Source organism: Budorcas taxicolor, chromosome 10 (genome assembly GCF_023091745.1).
Source record: "Budorcas taxicolor isolate Tak-1 chromosome 10, Takin1.1, whole genome shotgun sequence".
Lineage (NCBI taxonomy): Eukaryota > Metazoa > Chordata > Mammalia > Artiodactyla > Bovidae > Budorcas > Budorcas taxicolor.
In genome coordinates, this window is record NC_068919.1 from 32,361,975 (window position 1) to 32,380,998 (window position 19,024).

At 37.8% G+C, this 19,024-nt stretch overlaps 1 protein-coding gene and 1 non-coding gene across 3 annotated transcripts in view; one reads left to right on the forward strand and one right to left on the reverse strand.

The window, feature by feature from the left end:
- SPRED1 (sprouty related EVH1 domain containing 1) overlaps positions 1–19,024 on the forward strand; it is a 118,525-nt gene that overhangs the window by 13,157 nt on the left and 86,344 nt on the right. The gene's annotated exons all lie outside the window — the stretch shown is intronic.
- LOC128054893 (small nucleolar RNA SNORA70) lies at positions 7,920–8,050 on the reverse strand. The gene has a single exon (XR_008200041.1). It is a non-coding gene; the product is annotated as a small nucleolar RNA SNORA70 (small nucleolar RNA).

Genomic DNA, 19,024 nt, shown 5'->3' on the forward strand with positions numbered 1-19,024 from the left:
TGTCCATCGCCAACTCAATAGGTACATATATACATTCATACATACACACACAAAACCTTTTGTAAAACAAGTTGAACTTATGATGGCACAAGCTGATTTCTGTATTCTATAGATTAGAATTATAGAATATTTTATCAATTCTGTGTAAAAATAATGCTGCTGAGGACACTTGTAGTTAAAAGTTCCAGGTTCTGAACTACAGTTCAGTTTATGGAATATTGTCCTTTAAGGATGTGTCTCCTTATTGGTACTAAAGATTTACATTTATGTTCCGCTTATCATTTCAAGAAAATAGATACTATGAAAAGGTATAGGATTCTCAGGGCAGTGTATTTCAGGGTTGAGTTGTGAGGCATTGTAGGGGAATTAAGATTTGAGTCACTGAAGCTAGGTTATAGATAATAAGCGTTACATCATTGTGTCTCATATTTCTTTTGCTGAAGTGCCCCGAATTTATCATTCCTGAATTTGGGAATGTATCCCAAAGCAGCTTGTAAAAAGTATATAATTATTTTGAAATCTGATAAACAATTTCAAAGATACTATGAATATTGCATTTTAGTCAGTAATTGAGTTGTGTTTTCAATATGAAATGAAATGTTTTTAATCGTTTATATTAGGAAAAAAGGACAACTTTTACCTGTAAAGTCTTTGTGTATTTATATCTTGCGGCATTATATGCCTCTAACTTGTGTGGCACATTTCTGGGAGGAAGTGTACTCTGGTTAGAGGCAGCATTTAGGGTACATTAGGGTGTTGCTCAAGGGCAAGTCATGACTGTGCACTGTAATTACAGCAGATGCCATTTTCAAACAGAAAGTAAGAACGTAAAAATCCAGCAAAGATTAATAGAAACTTTTTGAAGTACAAAAAGAATACAGTGACATTGTAGGAAACTTGGAATGTAGCAGGAAATTACCCATAGAGGAAGTTTTCTTTTTTGCACTCATGTTAAAAGTTTTATAAAGGCAAAAAATACATAGAAAGGATTTTAAGTTTAAGATTTGTTTCTCTGAAAATGTCACATAGATCATATGATTTATATAGATAGTGAGTTACCTGTATCAGAAAGAATAGAATTATGCCAACTGGCACATTATGGAATCTGGAAATCTATTTAGAAAAGAAAAGAAACTCAGATTCTAGTCTCAGTTTTGCCATTTACTTATGTGAGTTAGAGCAAGTCTTTTAGTGTCTGAGCATCTGTGCTCATGAAGACAGTAATCTTTTCTTACCCATAAATTACTTTTTGCATGAAAATTTTATAAAAATGGATTTGTGTATGTATGAGTTTTGATTTACCAATGGGGAGAAGTGTTTTTTAGACGATTGGGAAAAAGTAAGCAGAGAAGGCAGAAAAAGGAAAGGTTTTAGAAGACTTCAGGAAGAAGAGGAAAGCCTAGGAATTAGAATCGAAATGTCTGGGCCTGTTTGGGGAACTAAATGGTATTGGTACATATAAAAAGTATAGCTAAGTTAAAGATTATTTGTTGTTGTTCAGCCGCTAAGTTGTGTCCAACTCTTTGTGACCCCTGTGGACTGCAGCACGCCTGCTTCTGTCTTTTTTAGATTTGATTTCCACTTTAGGAAATGGGAAAGAGGTTAGTTTAGTGTGAGAAGAGATTTTAATCTATAAATATTCTATAAATATATCATAGGATTTTATTCTATGATTTATTCTATACATCATATGAATTTTATCCTGATACATTGTTCCATTTTGGATAATATTAATAGCTGAAGTGTATTAAGTATTTTGCTGTATGTCAAACATGAATTATCTCATTTGACCTTTCATTCCAAAGCAGATTATGATTAACTTTCAATTCTTTTTTTAAAAAACCTTTGGTGCACAGAATTAGACTAATGATTATCTTGGTTCATACTGTCATCATTGGTCTATGTATGGACCTCTGTAATCTATTATTTTTACTTTTTTATTTACTTGACAAGTATTCACTTAGTATAATCCAAGAATCAGAACATTGATGATAGCTAAAATCTACCTAACATACTGCTGTTATATTCCTTTGACCTCTTCCTAAAGGTTACTTTGTCATGTGTTGTGTATTTATCATTTTGTTGCTGTTGTTCAGGGACTAAGTTGTCCATGAGGTTGACTTTGCCACCCCACAGACTACAGCATGCCAGGCTTCTCTGTATCCACTATATCCAGGAGTTTGCTCACATTCATGTCCATCGAGTTGGCGATGCTATCTATCTCATCTTCTGCCACCTGCTTCTCCTTTTGCCTTCAATCCTTCCCAGCATCAGGGTCTTGTCCAGTGAGTCGGCTGTTCACATCAAGTATTGGCCAAAGTATTGAGCTTGAGCTTTAGCAGCAGTCCTTCCAATGAACATTCAGGGTTGATTTCCTTTACTTCCTGTTAAAAAAAACCTTTATCATATATATGTATGCCTAACAGTATCTCATTAGTTTTGAAATCTATAAAGGGAATATGGGCTTCCCTGGTGGCTCAGTGGTAAAGAATCTGCCTGCCAATGCAGGAGACACAGGTTCAGTCCCTGGATTGAGAAGATCTCCTGGAAGGAAATGGCAGTGCACTCCAATATTCTTGCCTGGAAAATCCCATGGAGAGAGGAGGCTGAAGCTACAATCCATACGACTAAACAACAACAACAAAAGAAATATACTTAGTATATATTAACTCCTGAACTGATATTTTTATGCTCAGTAATGTATCAAGATGTCTGTGTTCTTTTTGTTATTGTTTTTTATTCATTTGCCCTGCCATATAATACTCCATTGTGTTACATTACCAGACAGTCTGTTGTCTGAGAATATTTGAGTTATTTTTAGGTATTTGCTATCATGAGTGTTACCACTGTGAACATTTTTGCAATATTCTAATGCAAAAGTTCTAATGCTAAAAGTTCTCTTTGATGTATTTAAGGTTAAAATAGTTGGATTTAAGTTATGTTGTAAATTTTCAAGTTTACAAGGTAATACAAAACTGTCCCCATGTAGTTCCAATTTGTACTTCTACTGGCAGTGTAAGAAAAGGGGTATAAAAACTGCATTTTTATAACAGATGGTATTTGCTAACATTTTTTTTTTTTTTGCTTACTGTGTGACAGACACTGTTCTAAATGCTTACATGAATTAATAAATTTTTAAATTCCCACATCCATCCTATTGGGTACTGTTACATCTGTTTTATAGATGAGGAAACTGAGGCATGAGAGGACTAACCTATTAGTACATGATAGGATTCAGACTTCGTTAGGTCGGGCTTCAGAGGCCAGCCTCTGAGCTGTTGTGATATCTTACCTTTCCAAATGCCCATTTATGGATTCACCTTCTCCTTTCCTTTTCCTCTGTCCCCATCGGTTTTTGGCCTTTATTTGCTTTTGATAGTGAGTTTTGGTTATTGTTTCCTTATATTATTTTGTGTTAGCATTGTCCATTGTGTAGTTTTCCTTTAAAAAGCAATTTCTTAAGAAACCGAAGTTTTCTCATTTGTAGAATGAGTAATGAATACCTAGCATTTTGGGCTCTAGTATTTTGTAACTTGACATAATCTCCTATATAGAAAATTTTCACATTTTCTCTTTCTTAAATATTAAGATGTGAAACAGTTTAGTATGCTTTATTCATTGTAAAATTTGATTTAAAGTTAATTCTTTATTTTTAATAGAATATTGTCAGCTTTCCTGGTGGCTCAGACAACAAAGAATCTGCCTTCAGTGTAGGAGACCTGGGTTGGGAAGATCTTCTGGAGAAGGGCATGGCTACCTACTCCAGTATTCTTGCCTGGAGAATTCCATGGACAGAGGAGCCTGGGGGCCTATAGTCAAAGAGTTGCAAAGAGTCAGACACGACTGAACGACTATCTGTACATCAGTAAGCTATTAAGTAGCTAACAAAATTCTGGCATGGACGTGAATGTATACTGAATGCAGCATAGGCTTTTGTGTATACATCTGTAGAGCTGAATGAAATTTTTTCCTTTAGTGTTTGTAGGTATTGTTCTTGAGGGTTTTTTTTGTTTGTTTGTTTTGTTTTTTTAAGCCAGTTGTCTTTGTAATCTGCCAGTTGCTCGGTAAATGTTTTGTTTTACCCTTTAGGTACTGAGTTAAGAGAAAATATTTTAAAATTCTGATTCTAGTGATAGATGACAGTTTATTTGACAGTTTATTTGGTTACTATTGAATGACAAAGTTCTAGGTATATATATATATAGTTATATATACTTAATTATCCATATATCTTGCCAAAGTAGGATATTATCTCAACCTCAGATCTTGAAGTGTTTAGGTGCTATAAAAATAGTACTTAGAACTGTTTCAATAAAGAAAAGTCTGTTAATTCAAATCCATTATGTGTGTGCTGCACATTTAGTAGTAGTTAAATGTTTCAGTGCAGTGAGCCCTATAAGGATCAGTCATACATGTGTGTTGAAGTGGTAGGCTGATAGAAACAGCCAAACAGATAGAGATCAGGATGTTGCAGCATTTCTTACTAGTCAAATTTAGACCTTTTTCTGGTTTTTACATTGCTCTTAGCTTTGGCACAGTCATTAATATTGATTCTGAGTGAAATAGATAAAACAAACATTAATTGAGCATTTATTATATGCCAGAGAAAGGATTGGAACTAAAATTTTTTTAGTTTTCTGGTGTTAAGCCAATAAGCTTTGGGGATACAGATGAGGAAAATCTGAGTCTTTGCCTTCACAGAGTTCTCAGTCTGACACTGGAAATACATGATTGGTTCTTTGGTAATGAAGGACTTGATTCCTTGCTATTGGAAAAGATAGTTCCAGAAGAGTGAGGAAAAACATTGAAAGTAAAAATTACTTCATTTTGGAAAGACATGTTTACATGTTTTGTATAAAACTTTGTGTATAGTTCAGTAATCCGGTGATTAAAGTAGCTACAGTCTTGCCTTTCAATCCACTTTGAAGTTTTTATGGTAGGATAGGATTGTGTCTCGGAGAAGGCAATGGCACCCCACTCCAGTTCTCTTGCCTGGAAAATTCCATGGACAGAGGGGCCTGGTGGGTTGCAGTCCATGGGGTCGCTAAGAGTCGGACACGACTGAGTGACTTCACTTTCACTTTTCACTTTCATGCACTGGAGAAGGAAATGGCAACCCACTCCAGTGTTCTTGCCTGGAGAATCCCAGGGACAGGGGAGCCTGATGGGCTCCCATCTATGGGGTCGCACAGAGCTGGACACGACTGAAGCGACTTAGCAGCAGCGGCAGCAGCAGCAGCGGCAGCGGCAGCAGCAGCAGCAGCGGCAGCAGCGGCGGCAGCGGCGGCGGCGGCGGCAGCAGCAGCAGCAGCAGCAGGATTGTGTCTGAATGTGGACGTGTTAGTCGCTCAGTTGTGTCTGACTCTTTGTGACCCAGCGGACTGTAGCCTGCCAGTCTCCTCTGTCCATGGGATTCTCCAGGCAAGAATACTGGAGTGGGTTGCCAATCCCTTCTCCAGGAGATGTTCCCCACCCAGGGATTGAACCCAGGTCTCCTGCATTGCAGGCCGATGCTTTACCATCTGAGCCAACAGAGAAGCTGTGAATTTCTCCAGGCAAGAATACTGGAGTGGGTAGCCATACCCTTCTCCAGGGGATCTTCTTAACCCAGGGATCAAACTCAGGTCTCTGGAACTGCAGGCAGATTCTTCACTGTGTAAGAAAGGTAAAAGATTTAAGGATATCCCTGGTGGTCCAGTGGCTAAGACTCCAAGCCTCCAACACAAGAGCCCTGAGTTCAATTCCTGGTGAGGGAACTAGATCCCAGATGCTGCAACTAAGTTAACAGGCTGGAACTAAAGATATAGCACGCTGCAATTTAAAAAGATCTCGCATGCCACAGTGAAGGTAGAAATCCTACATGGGGCAACTAAGACCTGGAGTAGCCAAAAAAATAAAAATAAATCTTTATAACGAAGGTAAAAGATTTAGTGTCTTAACAACTTAGAGCTGAGAGTAGATGATTATTGGGAACTTAGCCTTTTTATGACTTTAGACTATGTATTATAAATAGTTACATTTATTGATGTTTCCTTAAAAGATGTGAAATCTTTCATATATATAAATTGGGCTCCAAAATCACTGCAGATGGTGACTGCAGCCATGAAATTAAAAGATGCTTACTCCTTGAAAGGAAAGTTATGACCAACCTAGATAGCATATTCAAAAGCAGAGACGTTACTTTGCTGACTAAGGTCCATCTAGTCAAGCCTATGGTTTTTCCAGTAGTCATGTATGGATGTGAGAGTTGGACTGTGAAGAAGGCTGAGCGCCAAAGAATTGATGCTTTTGAACTGTGGTGTTGGAGAAGACTCTTGAGAGTCCCTTGGACTGCAAGGAGATCCAGCCAGTCCATTCTGAAGGAGATCAGCCCTGGGTGTTCTTTGGAGGGAATGATGCTAAAGCTGCAGCTCCAGTACTTTGGCCACCTCATGCGAAGAGTTAACTCGTTGGAAAAGACTCTGATGCTGGGAGGGATGGGGGGCAGGAGGAGAAGGGGACGACAGAGGATGAGATGGCTGGATGGCATCACTGACTCGATGGACGTGAATCTGAGTGAACTCTGGGAGTTGGTGATGGACAGGGAGGCCTGGCGTGCTGCGATTCATGGAGTCGCAAAGAGTCAGACACGACTGAGCAACTGAACTGAACTGTATATATATATCTGATATATATAAATCTAGTATATATAAATAAAATTATATATATTAATGTTTACTTAAAAAGACTTTAATCTTTTCTTTTTTAAAAAATCATTTCTTTGCCTAGCAAGAGCTTTGAAATGAGTCATTTGTAATATTTTAGTCCACCTGGGTCAGGTTTTAGTGTAAGAACATTAGCTGTGTTATCAAAGATAGATAAATGGTGCAAGCAGCCTAAATTTGATAGGAAGACAAAGGAGGAATTTTAGATGAAGTACATTGTTGAGGTTCCAAACTCCTCAAGTGACTTGCCATGAACTTAATGAACCTACTGTAAATTTTCTCTGTTTCTTCTTAATTATTATATTAAAAACTATAGATTTTATGGGCAGAGAGGTCAAGGTAGAAGCATTGAAGGGTTTACATACACATGCTGTTTTGTCATTGTCTCTCATCAGCCAACATAATCTTGAGAATTTTTCTCTATTGTATGCTAAAGAGCTTTCAAAAGTTTGTGGCAGATACTGGTAAAGCAAGCAAAAAGTAGTTCTCATATTGCTGTGTTTCCTCAGAAATTTCATGTGTGTATACAGTCTTTAAAATAATTTTAGACCTAACAAAACGATAAGAAAAAGTGTACCAAGAATATTCATCTATTCTTCGACTGGCTTTCTAAAATGTTGGTATCTTAAATAGCCAAACAGGAAATTAATATTGGTAATAATATTATCTACAGACCTTATTTCAAGTTTTATCAGTTGTCCTACTGGTGTCCTTTTTTCTAGTTCAGGATCCAATCCAGCATTGCGTGTTGTAGCAAGTATTCACGTCTCTTGGTTTCCTGTAATCTGGAATAGTTCTTCAGTCTTTCTTTCATAATTTTGAAACTATTTTGAAGAATACTAATCAAGTATTTTGTAGAGTGTTCTTCAGTTTGCATTTATCTGATGGTCAGTCTTCATTAAATTGAAGTTAAACGTTTTGGGTGGCAGTACTATAGATTGAAGGTGTGTTCGTGCTTCAGGAGGTCTATGATGGTGATACATCCTGTATTAATGATAGGAACTTCGATCATTTGGTTAACGTGATGTCTGCCAGGTTCTCAGTCAGGGCTTCCGTCAGTTGCTTCTTGTTCTGTAGCTTGGCACAGATGGACATTATGACTTAAACAGTGTGGATCCTTGCGAGTGTCCCCCGAGGCTTTCCAAAGGCATTGTACATACCTGTCTGGGGCATAGGTTGGGGACACTATGCCAGTCATGAGTGTCCACTGGAAAGGGCTGTCTCCAGGGTCCCTTAGAGCAACCCATATAGGCACCATGATGCATACCCTGCGAAGAGGCTGTTTGCAGCCATGGTACACCAGGCCCTCTCAGGGAAAAGAGCACAGTCAGCTTAACTGACTGCAGATGAGCACTTCCATTTTGTCTTCACAATGTGTTCTACGTTCATTTGATATTTTCCCTGCCACAGCTTTAGAGTCATTGCATTTATCCAAGGAACTCTAATTTCTTTTATTGGAGACTTATACTGAGAAACTGTTCCGAGTAGTAGGTGTGCTTATGGGCTTGCCACATGGTACAGTGGTAAAGAATCCACCTGCCAGTGCAGCAGATGCAAGAGATGCAGGTTTGATCCCTGGGCCAGGAAAGATCCCCTGGAGTACGAAATAGCAACCTACTCCAGTATTCTTGCTTGGAAAATTCCATGGAACAAGGATCCTGGTGGGCTACAGTCCGTGGAGTTGCAAAGAGTTGGATGCGACAGATGTGCTTATTGGCATTGGGGTGAGGCTGGTGGAGCAGACCCCATTTTACAGATGAAGAGAGCTAAGCTGAAGGTTAAAAGTCAGATAAAAGGAATTGAGTTGGGACATAAGCTCAGGCCTTTTCAGTCCAGAGTCCAGATTCTTTCCACTTGTTCCCCTGTATCTCTGCAGTTCCTTCCTTACATTTCTCATTTCCATTAATTCTACTATTTGTCTTTTCTGGCACAGATAGGCACACTCTAGTTCTTAAAATTCAAGGAAATTATTAAATAGTATAATATTTCAAAACAGAAAATAGTCTTTACAGTTCGAAAAAATATTTTATTATATGCTTACTGTGGTTAAGGCAGTATGGTGGACATTGGTAGTATTTGAGTGTGTGCTTATATGTTTTGGGAGGACATCATGCTGAGAATTTTGTTTGTTTATTTTACAGTGGTATTTTTTTCCCTTCAATAAATAGCTGAGGGGTTGAGGTAGATTAGGGGTTGGGGCTGTTGTGAACTGATTCATCGTCCAAGAATCTAAATGGCTTAGAGATTTATATATTATATATAAATCATGCTAAATAAATATATAGTATTTAGGTTAGTATATATTTATATGTGCCTCTTTTTAATGTACTGCCACTTAATAATTTTAGTAATATTATGCGACCATTTAAACAATATCTGTTGGCTGAGCACACTTAAATAAACACTTTATTGTTGCTTCTAATTTTTGCATTAACTTCTTGAGTTGATACTATTTTCCCCATATTCCACGTGAGCAAAGAGAAGTGACTTGCCTAAGATCATAAAATGTAATAAATATCATAAAGTGGTTTTAAATCCAAGTTTAATGCTGTCTATTGTGTGAAGCACTGTTTGTGTTATATTTGTCTTCACACTTTCAGAGTGTCCCTTAGTTCTCTCGTTGAGAGTGTGATGAAAAAGTTTATTCTGTTTACCTACATATGGGGTTTTGAGCTCATTCTGCCATGGTTGGAGGCCCAGTTCTGTCACTTATCAGTTTCGTGATCTTGGAGTTTTTTTAAATCATGTGTGTAAAATGAGGGTAGTAATTCTATCTGCTTTGGAGGGTTATCTTGAGGATTAAATATTAACTCATGGAAAGCATTGAACTGTGCAAATAGCAGGTGCTGAAGTGGTAGCTGCCTGTTAGTAATAGTAGGGGTAATAGTAGAAGTAACTGATACATTGCAAAGAAACATCAAAAATTCAACAGTAGAATAAACACCAATAATTGACAGGTATTATGATGGACTACTTGGGATAATTTTGTGACTATTGGATAATTCATAGAATCAAAGAAATTGGGAATGAGAAAGGGATTTGATTAAATAGCATCTTTATCTCTGATTTTTTTGAAAAAGGGTACTAAGGCCATAATGATAAAGTAACTTGCCCAAACTGTTAAAGTTGCATTGTATCACTCTCATTGGAAACTTTGAATTTATGGCTGTTAATTCAATGTTCTTTCCACTACAGATTTTTCCCCTAGTCTCTGTTAAGGGAAATAATTTATGTGGGATATCATTCTCTTCTTTATTTTTGGAGTCCTTGATACCTACTGGTATCAAACAGTAATTCCTAAAATATAGCCAATTAAGTTGGAAGATAATACATGATTTGCCTCTTTAGAGGGGTTTAATAGGAACAGCAGATAAATAAAAGAGCATCTCTGAAAGCGTGGTTTAGTTCCTCTTGCTGGGCAGCAGAATGTTGGCATGAAATAGTTTATTTTTAGCTTTAGGGTGAGTTCTTTATTAATTTTTAGAAAAGTGAAAAACAGATGCAAAGAAGATAATGATCATCTATATTCTTATCCAGAATTAATCGCTAACTTAGTGTATTAAAAAGCAGAGACTTCACTTTGCCAACAAAGGTCCATACAGTCAAAGCTATGGTTTTTCTAGTATTTATGTTCTGTTGGATGTGAGAGTTGAGTGGTAAAGAAGGCCAAGCACCTAAGAACTGATGCTTTCAAATTACTGTCCTGAAGAAGACTCTTGAGAGTCCCTTGGACTGCAAGCAGATCAAGCCAGTCAGTCCTAAAGGAAATCAGCCCTGAATATTCATTGGAAAGACTGATGCTGAAGCTGAAACTCCAATACTTTGGCTACCTGATGTGAAGAACTGACTTATTGGAAAAGACCCTAATGTTGGGAAAGATTAGAGGCAGGAGACGAAGAGGACGACAGAGGATGAGATGGTTGGATGACATCACCGACTTGATGGACATGAGTTTGAGCAAGCTCCGGGAGTTGGTGATAGATAGACAGGGAAGTCTGGTGTGCTGCAGTCCATGGGGTCGCAAAGAATCAGACACGACTGAGCAACTGAACTGAATGACTGAACTGAACTGAACTGAACTGATGCCCGTTTCCTAAAATCAATGAGAAATGTATTCTTTACACCTTAACTGTAATCTTTTACTTATTACAGCTTTTAAAGTAAAAGCTTGTACATTATAATTTGTCTGATGATGATTAAAATTCGTTTGGTGATGTCTGTTTTCATTTCAACATTACCTGTTTTTAATTTCACCTGAGGACCATGACTTGTAGTTTATAAGAGCCTTAATAGCATGCTGTTTTAGTTGTTAAAACACTCTGTATGAGAACCACGATGCTGATTTAAATACAGTATTGCTCATAATTTTAGTGTGTTTCCATGAGATATGAACATTTTGCTGAACATTTTGGGGGGCAGGGCACAAAGTGGTATTAGGCTTTGTATGAATGTGTTGTGTTGTCAAGGAGGACATGTTTACTTTGTGAAATTACAGTGACAGATTTGAAACGTTTCTTTGCAGAAGGGGGAGTCAAGATCATGTAATCATTTTTTAAAATCATTTTTTAAGTAACTGCTATACACCTACATTTAGATTGATAAAATTATAGAAAAATGAAAACTATAATTGATAAAGAATATTCCAAATACTGTTCTTACTTTTACATAAATGAAGCTGGGGATAAAGAGCGACTTTTTTCTTTACTTTCACAGCTTTTTAAATTGCAGAGAACTACAACAACATAAATTTTAAATTCTTGTTCAGTCACTTATAAGTATGTCATTTATGCTTACTTAACCTCTTGAAACTTTAGTTTCCTTATCTGTTATATAGGATTAACACCATTTTGCAGGGTTATTGTTGGAATTAAAAATAATAATTTTACTCCAAATAGATTGGGTATATAGTAAAAGCCACATAGATTTTGCTGTTAAATGTTGTTAGATCTTGGATTGCTTTGCTTCATTTTGGTACTTTGATTGTTTTTGTGATTATAAAAGAAGAGAATAAAGGTAACCTCTGACTCTGCTACTAAAGAATAGCCATGATGACATCCAGCATGTTGTGAATTTTTCTAGAATTTTTTAAAGGTATATTATGCACATTTTATCTTATTATTTCTCTAAAACTGGGTCTTCAGGATTTGGCCTCTTACCAAATATAAGTGAAATATATAGCTCTTGCAGAGTTTTCAGCAAGAGTTATATGTGTTTTTGTTTTTATTTTTTTGACCACACTGCACGTTGTGTATGAGATCTTAGTTCTCCAACCAGGGATCAGACCTGCACCCCTTGCCTTAGAAGTGTGGAGTCTTAACCACTGGACTGCTAGGGAAGTCCCTTAGGTTTTTTAAAGATCACTCAAATGTTCTTGGCTTCTAAATATACTAAAGACACTTTTATTTTTAAGTTACCTTCTTCTTCCTCAAAGAAGTCCATTGATATTTTAAACTGAATTTCCAGTAGATAAACAGAATTTAGACAGAATTGTCGTCTTTGTAATTTTGAATTTTGCATTTAGAAAACATAAAATGTGCTTTTATCTGTTCAGGTCATTTATGATCTTCATGAACATTTTAAAGATTTCTTTATATTGATCCTGCACATTTCATTTTAGTAATTTTATGTTTTATTGTTGTGGGTTAGTTCTTTTTTATAATCTTAACTCACTGGTAAAGAAGAAAGCCAGTTAATTTTTATGTATTTTTTATATTCAACTGCTACACTGTGCTTTCTTGTTTTTTTTTTTTAATAGACCTTATTTTTTAGAGAAGTCTGAGGTTCACAGCAAAACTGAGGGGGAGGTACAGATTTGCCACACACTCCCTGCCCAGACAGGTACCTAACTGTCATGTTGTCAACACCCCCCACTAGAATGGAACATTATTACAATTTATGAACCTACACATCGATCATCATTATCATCCAGAGTCCATAGTTAACATTTAGAGTTTATTCTTGGTGTTGTAGCATAGTAATCACAGTTGTTTTAAATTTTTAGTTTGGTAATTCCAACATCTCTACCATGTCTGAGTCTGGTTCTGTTCCTTTGTTTCTGTAAATTGTTACCTTTTATTATGATATGCCTTGTAATTTTTTCTTGATAACCAGACATGGTGTATTGGCTGAAAAGCTATAAATAGGCCTTTAGTAATGTGGTAAAGTGTGTGTGTGTGTGTAGGGGATGGGTAGGGAAGTGTTTTAAGCTCTGTTATTGTGTGTGTGTGTGTCTGACTCTTCGTGACCACATGGACTGTAGCCTGCCAGGCTCCTCTGTCCATAGGATTTTCCAGGCAAGAATGCTGGAGCAGGTTGCCATTTCCTTCTCCAGGGGACCTTCCCTACCCAGGGATCGAACCCATGTCTTCTGCATCTCCTGCATTGGCAGGCAGGTTCTTTACCAGCTGAGCCACAGGGGAAGCCCCCTAGTTCTGTTATTAAGTTTCAGTCTTTTTTTGCTCCAGCTTTATTGAATTATAACTGACAAGAATTCTTCATACTTAAGATTTACATCTTAGTGTTTTGACATCTGTATACATTATAAAATAATCACAGCAGTCAGTGTAATTAACTTATCTATCACAGCATATAGGTACTTTTTTTCTTTTTTCTGTTAAGAACATTTAAAATGTACAGTTAGCAAACTTCAAGTATATAATTCAGTATTGTTAATTATAATCACATTGCTGAACATTTGGTCTCCAGAACTTAGCTTTTTGTGATCCTGTGTCTCTGGATTGTGAACTTCTTAAATGCTGTTTCTCCCTCATGCCTCTTAAGGAGGACAAGATGGCTGAATCGGGCTGCTGTTGGATATTTGTTTACCTTCCTTTAGGTCAGTTAGGTTCTGATACAACTTGAGGTGGTTATTGTTGTTTTAGTCAACCAGTTGTGTCTGACTCTCTTGTGACCCCACGGACTGTAGCCCACCAGGCTCCTCTGTCCCTGGGATTTCCCAGGCAAGAATACTGGAATGGGTTGCCATTTCCTTCTCCAGGGGATACTCCTGACCCAGGGATTGAACCTATGTCTCCTGCATTGGCAGGTGGATTCTTTATTTCTGAGGCACCAGGAAAACCCATTTAGGAGGTTAAACTCTGGTTAAATAACTTCTCCTGAAGTCAAGCTTTGTTAAGAACAGTGTGCTCCAGTGTATTTCAAAATTCCCTCTTCTGGAAATATGAGGGAATTTTCCCTGATATTCTCTGTGAGGACTTGTTAGAGTGCCAGGAGGGAAAAGTAACAAAAGTGCGGGGTGCATTTTGAGGACTGAATTTTTAAACTCAGAATTGTTCACTCTCCGTCTCCAGCAGCTCATCAACACCCCCGTCCCCTGCAGCAGCACTGTTTCCCAAAGAGCTCTCTGCCCTCAGGCTTCTGATCTGATAAACTGTCATTCTCTACAATCTCTGCCTCTTCAAGGTTGGGGGCAGTTGCCCTGTGACCTCAGTTTTATTACTGATCCCAAGAAGTGTTGATTTTTCAGCTTGTTAAGCTTTTTACTTGTTGTTAGCATAGATTGGTGGCTTCCAAGCTTCCTATGGGCTGGATTGGAAACAGAATGTCCTTATTTTTCTAATGAAAAATTTGTGTTAAAAGTGATCACACAATTTTAAATAAGGATAATTTTAAAATATGTACTTCATTTCTCTTTTCCTCCCTCACTCCTCTTTAATCATATTACTATAATATTAATGTTTTAACTTCCTCAGAAATGTCCTATAGCTGGCTGTAAGAAGTGCCTCAGATATTTTCACTTAGAGGTGTGTAGTAATTATGGAGCTTTTAATAGCCTTTACATATCAGGTAAGTATTTTTCTGTATTAACTTTGTCGACAAAGGTCCATCTGGTCAAAGCTATGGTTTTTACAGTAGTCCATGTATGGATGTGAGAGTTGAACTGTAAAGAAAGCTGAGTGCCAAAGAATTGATGTTTTTGAACTGTGGTGTTGGAGAAGACTCTTGAGAGTCTCTTGGACTGCAGAGATCCAACCTGTCAATCCTAAAGGAAATCAGTCCTGAATATTCATTGGAAGGACTGATGCTGAGGCTGAAACTCCCAATACTTTGGCCACCTGATGTGAAGAACTGACTCACTGGATGCTGGGAAAGACTGGGAAAGACCCTGATGCTGGGAAAGATTGAAGGCAGGAGGAGAAGGGGATAACAGAGGATGAGATGGTTGGATGGCACCACTGACTCAATGGAAATGAGTTTGGGCAAGCTCCAGGAGTTGGTGATGAACAGGGAAGCCTGGCGTGCTGCAGTCCATGGGGTCGCAAAGAGTCAGACAAGACTGAGTTAACTAAACTGAACTGATTTCTGTAGCAATATACATTCTTTCAAGAATATTTTCAAGAGTTAATGTTGAAGTTTTTTTTAGCATCTGTTCAAGGTAGTAAAGTCTTTCTGAAACAATGTCTTCATTCCCAGATTAGTTTCTTTTTCAGCATTTGAATCTTGGGCTACAAGCTATGTAAAATAGTGTTTTCCTACTTTATTACATTTACATTTAAAACTCTGCTCATGTTTCTATGTGTTTTTATTTATAGTACACATTATTATGTTGCTATCTGTGTTGTCTATCATGCTCTTTTAGATGGTGAACTCCTTGAAGAAAGTGGTGTCCTTTACAGAAAGTAGTCTTCAATAAGAAAAAGCACTATCCCTTCCTTCATGTTTCCTCTTCTTTCTAACTTACCTCCATTCATCCTTAAGCTCTTATAAGATCCAGAGTGCACTTATTTCCTGGGAAGACAAATCACTCTGAGATCCTCGGTAGTCTTCCCTGAATGACACGTAGTTGAAACAAGTTTTAATTTATATCTTTTGGGTTTTGCTTGGATTGTCAGAATATACTTGCTTGCAACTCTCAGTGTTGTTAGAGTTGGTTTTGGAGGCTCTTAGGCTTATCTGTCCTAAGTTAAAATTACTTGACCACAAGGGTGCAGGGGAATGACTGCTTCTGGAGGAAGGGGCTCAGGAGAAAGGTAGAGGAAGCTAGAGAACGAAATTTTCACATTTTAATCTTGCTTAGTACTAAAAATTGTATAAAACAAATATTGTCTTCACAGAGGCTTATCAGTGTGGCATATTTAAAAGTAAGATGGGGTTGTATGTTTTTCTGTTTCTTTACTCAACAATTACATACGTATTGGTCACTAACTATATCTCTAATTACATTCTACTCAGTACAGTAGTAAATGAGGAAAACAGCACCCCTGCCCACGTGGAACGTAAGGTGAGGTGGAGTTCCTTTGAGTCGTGTCTGACTCTTTGCGACCCCATGGACTGTAACCTACCTGCTAGGCTTCTCTGTCCATGGGATTCTCCAGGCAAGAATACTGGAGTGGATTGCCATTTCCTTCTCCAGGGGGTCTTCCTGACCCAGGGATCGAACCCGGCTCTCCCACATTGGAGGCAGACACTTTAACCTCTGAGTCACCAGGGAAGCAGGGCAACATAAGTTGGAACGTGGAACATAAGTTCTGTTAATAGGAGATAGACAATAAATACCTAAAGAAGTAAATAAGATAATTTCAGATAGCCATAAGCATTATGAGGGAAATAATGCCAAGAAAAGAAATAGAGTGTAATACATAAGAGTGGAGGGAAGCTGGATGTTGGAACTAGTTTAGATTCAGTTCAGTTCAGTCGCTCAATCATGTCCGACTCTTTGTGACCCCATGAATCGCAGCACGCCAGGCCTCCCTGTCCATCACCAACTCCTGGAGATCACTCAAACTCATGTCCATCGAGTCAGTGATGCCATCCAGCCATCTCATCCTCTGTCGTCCCCTTCTCCTGCCCCCAATCCCTCCCAGCATCAGAGTCTTTTCCAGTGAGTCAGCTCTTCACATGAGGTGGCCAAAGTATTGGAGTTTCAGCTTTAGCATCAGTCCTTCCAATGAATACCCAGGGCTGATCTCCTTTAGACTGGGTTAGTCTAATTTGAGGAGGGTTCGTGTTATCTAACACTTAAGGAGGAAACCAATAGAATATCTCAGGGGAGTCTCCAAGAAAGTGCAGAGGATCTGGAGTAGAGGGAAACCATTTAAATAGCGGAAAGAATGCTGTTGTGGTTGGAGATAGTGAGTGAGCTAGGAGAGGTAGTCAGAGAAGTGCTGGTTTATGTCTTTTATAAGTCATGGTAATAAGCTGTTAAAAGATTTTAGATTGCCAAGCTATTTTAAATCAGTCGTTTAGTTATGTATATTGAATTCTTGAGTTAGTGCTTTCTTTTGGAACTTAATTTTTAAAATTATCTAAAGCTGAGTACAAGAGAAGGCAATGGCACCCCACTCCAGTACTCTTGCCTGGAAAAATTCCATGGACGGAGGAGCCTGGTAGGTTGCAGTCCCTGGGGTCGCTAAGAGTCAGACACGACTGAGCAACTTCACTTTCACTTTTCACTTTAATGCATTGGAAAAGGAAATGGCAACCCACTCCAGTGTTCTTGCCTGGAGAATCCCGGGGGGGCGGGGAGACTGGTGGGCTGCCATCTATGGGATCGCACAGACTTGGACACGACTGAAGCGACTTAGCAGCAAAGCCGAATACAAGAGTAACCTGGCTGTATTGCCTGAAGTGATAGGGAATAAAGTATTCTGAATAGAATTTATGTGACAGATTTTAGTCAATTTATTCAAAATGAAGATTAGTTTTATAGTTTATTAATATTCTGAGTAAATGATTATTCCCCAGTACAGTTACACATCAAATCTGCTTCAGAAAAGTTTAAAATTCCTAAGCATTCCTAAGCCTCATCCTTTTGGAATCAAGGCAGTAGACCAGTAGACTTCGGGAGTCTAGTTTTTAAAAAGTTCTCCATATAATACTTAGAGAATGAACATGAGTTTTGGAACCTCTGAACCAATGGTTTTTTTTTTAAATAGTAACTTTATGGAGATATCATCCATATAGCATACAGTTCACTGATTTAGAGTGTAAAATTCAGTGGGTTTTGGTATATTTGCAGAGATGTAGTCATCATTGCATTTAATTGTAGGACATTCCCAGCACACCAGAGGAAATCCCATCCCTCTCTGCTGTCACCGTTTGCCCTCAACCCTCTCCCTAGCTCTAGACAACCACCATTCATACTTTGTCTCTGTGGATTTGCCTGTCTGGATATTTCATATAAATGGAGTCATATAATACACGGTACTTGTATGACTAGCTTCTTCATTAGCATAATGAATTTTCTGTTTGATTCTTTTTAGAAGAAAATTTTTGTTTATACAATGATTTTTTTTCAAAAGAGATGAAGTACGATTATCAGAAAAAAAGCAACTGAAAGAACTGCTAAAATTGGTATTTAATATCTTAAGATTTCTAAAATTAGTTAAGTAAGTTATAGCAAAATACCATGTAACAACAGTTGCTAAGTCCTGTCCATCATCTTCAACCCCGTGGACTGAATGAAGCACGCCAGGCTTCCCTGTCCTTCACTATCTCCAGAGTTTGCTCAAACTCACATCCATTGACTCAGTGATGTTATCCAACCATCTCATCCTCTGTCGCCCACTTTTCCTCATGCCCGAAGTCTTTCCTAAACATCAGGGTCTTTTCCATTGAGTCGGCTCTTTGCTTCAGGTGGCCAAAGTATTGGAGCTTCGTTTTAGCATCTGTCCTTCCAGTATATTTTCGGTATTGATTGCGTTTAGGATTGTCTGGTTTGATTTTCTTGCTGTCCAAGGGATGCTGAAGAGTTTTCTCCAGCACTGAACCAGTGAAATTTTTGTCTGGAGCAGGTATGGCCATTAATTCCTGGTCACTCATGTGCTCATTATTAAAGAATTTGTTGGATTTTGCACTTTTTGTGTTTCATGTTTAAGACCAAAGTGTAATGAAAATAAATTAAAGTGACGTTTAGGGACTTAAAGATAAAGTACTAATTGGTTACTGGATGTTTCTTATTTCTTGCAATATGTTGGAGATCCTAAATGCTGTGTTTATTTGCGTAGTTTTCAGTTAAAAAGAAGTACAGTCATTAAAGTGTATAAAAGCTTTTTATTTCTGTTCAACTAAAGATTCACTATTTAAGAAAGAAGATGAAAACTGCAGGTGAAACCAGTCCACATAGAAATGAACCAGTATTTTAAGAAATCAAGGGACTTGATATAGGCAGGATTTCCAGCTTCTCTGAAAAGCTCAAAACATTTTCCTAATACTGAACTTGCATTCCTGCAAGGCAGCTGCTAGAATGGAGTGATATATTCCCTTTAGATGGCCAGAGTTCCCACCACTACAAGTATTATAAGCAGTTAAAGTAATCTTCATTCATTTGTTTTTGACCTTTACTTTAAGATCTAAGATAC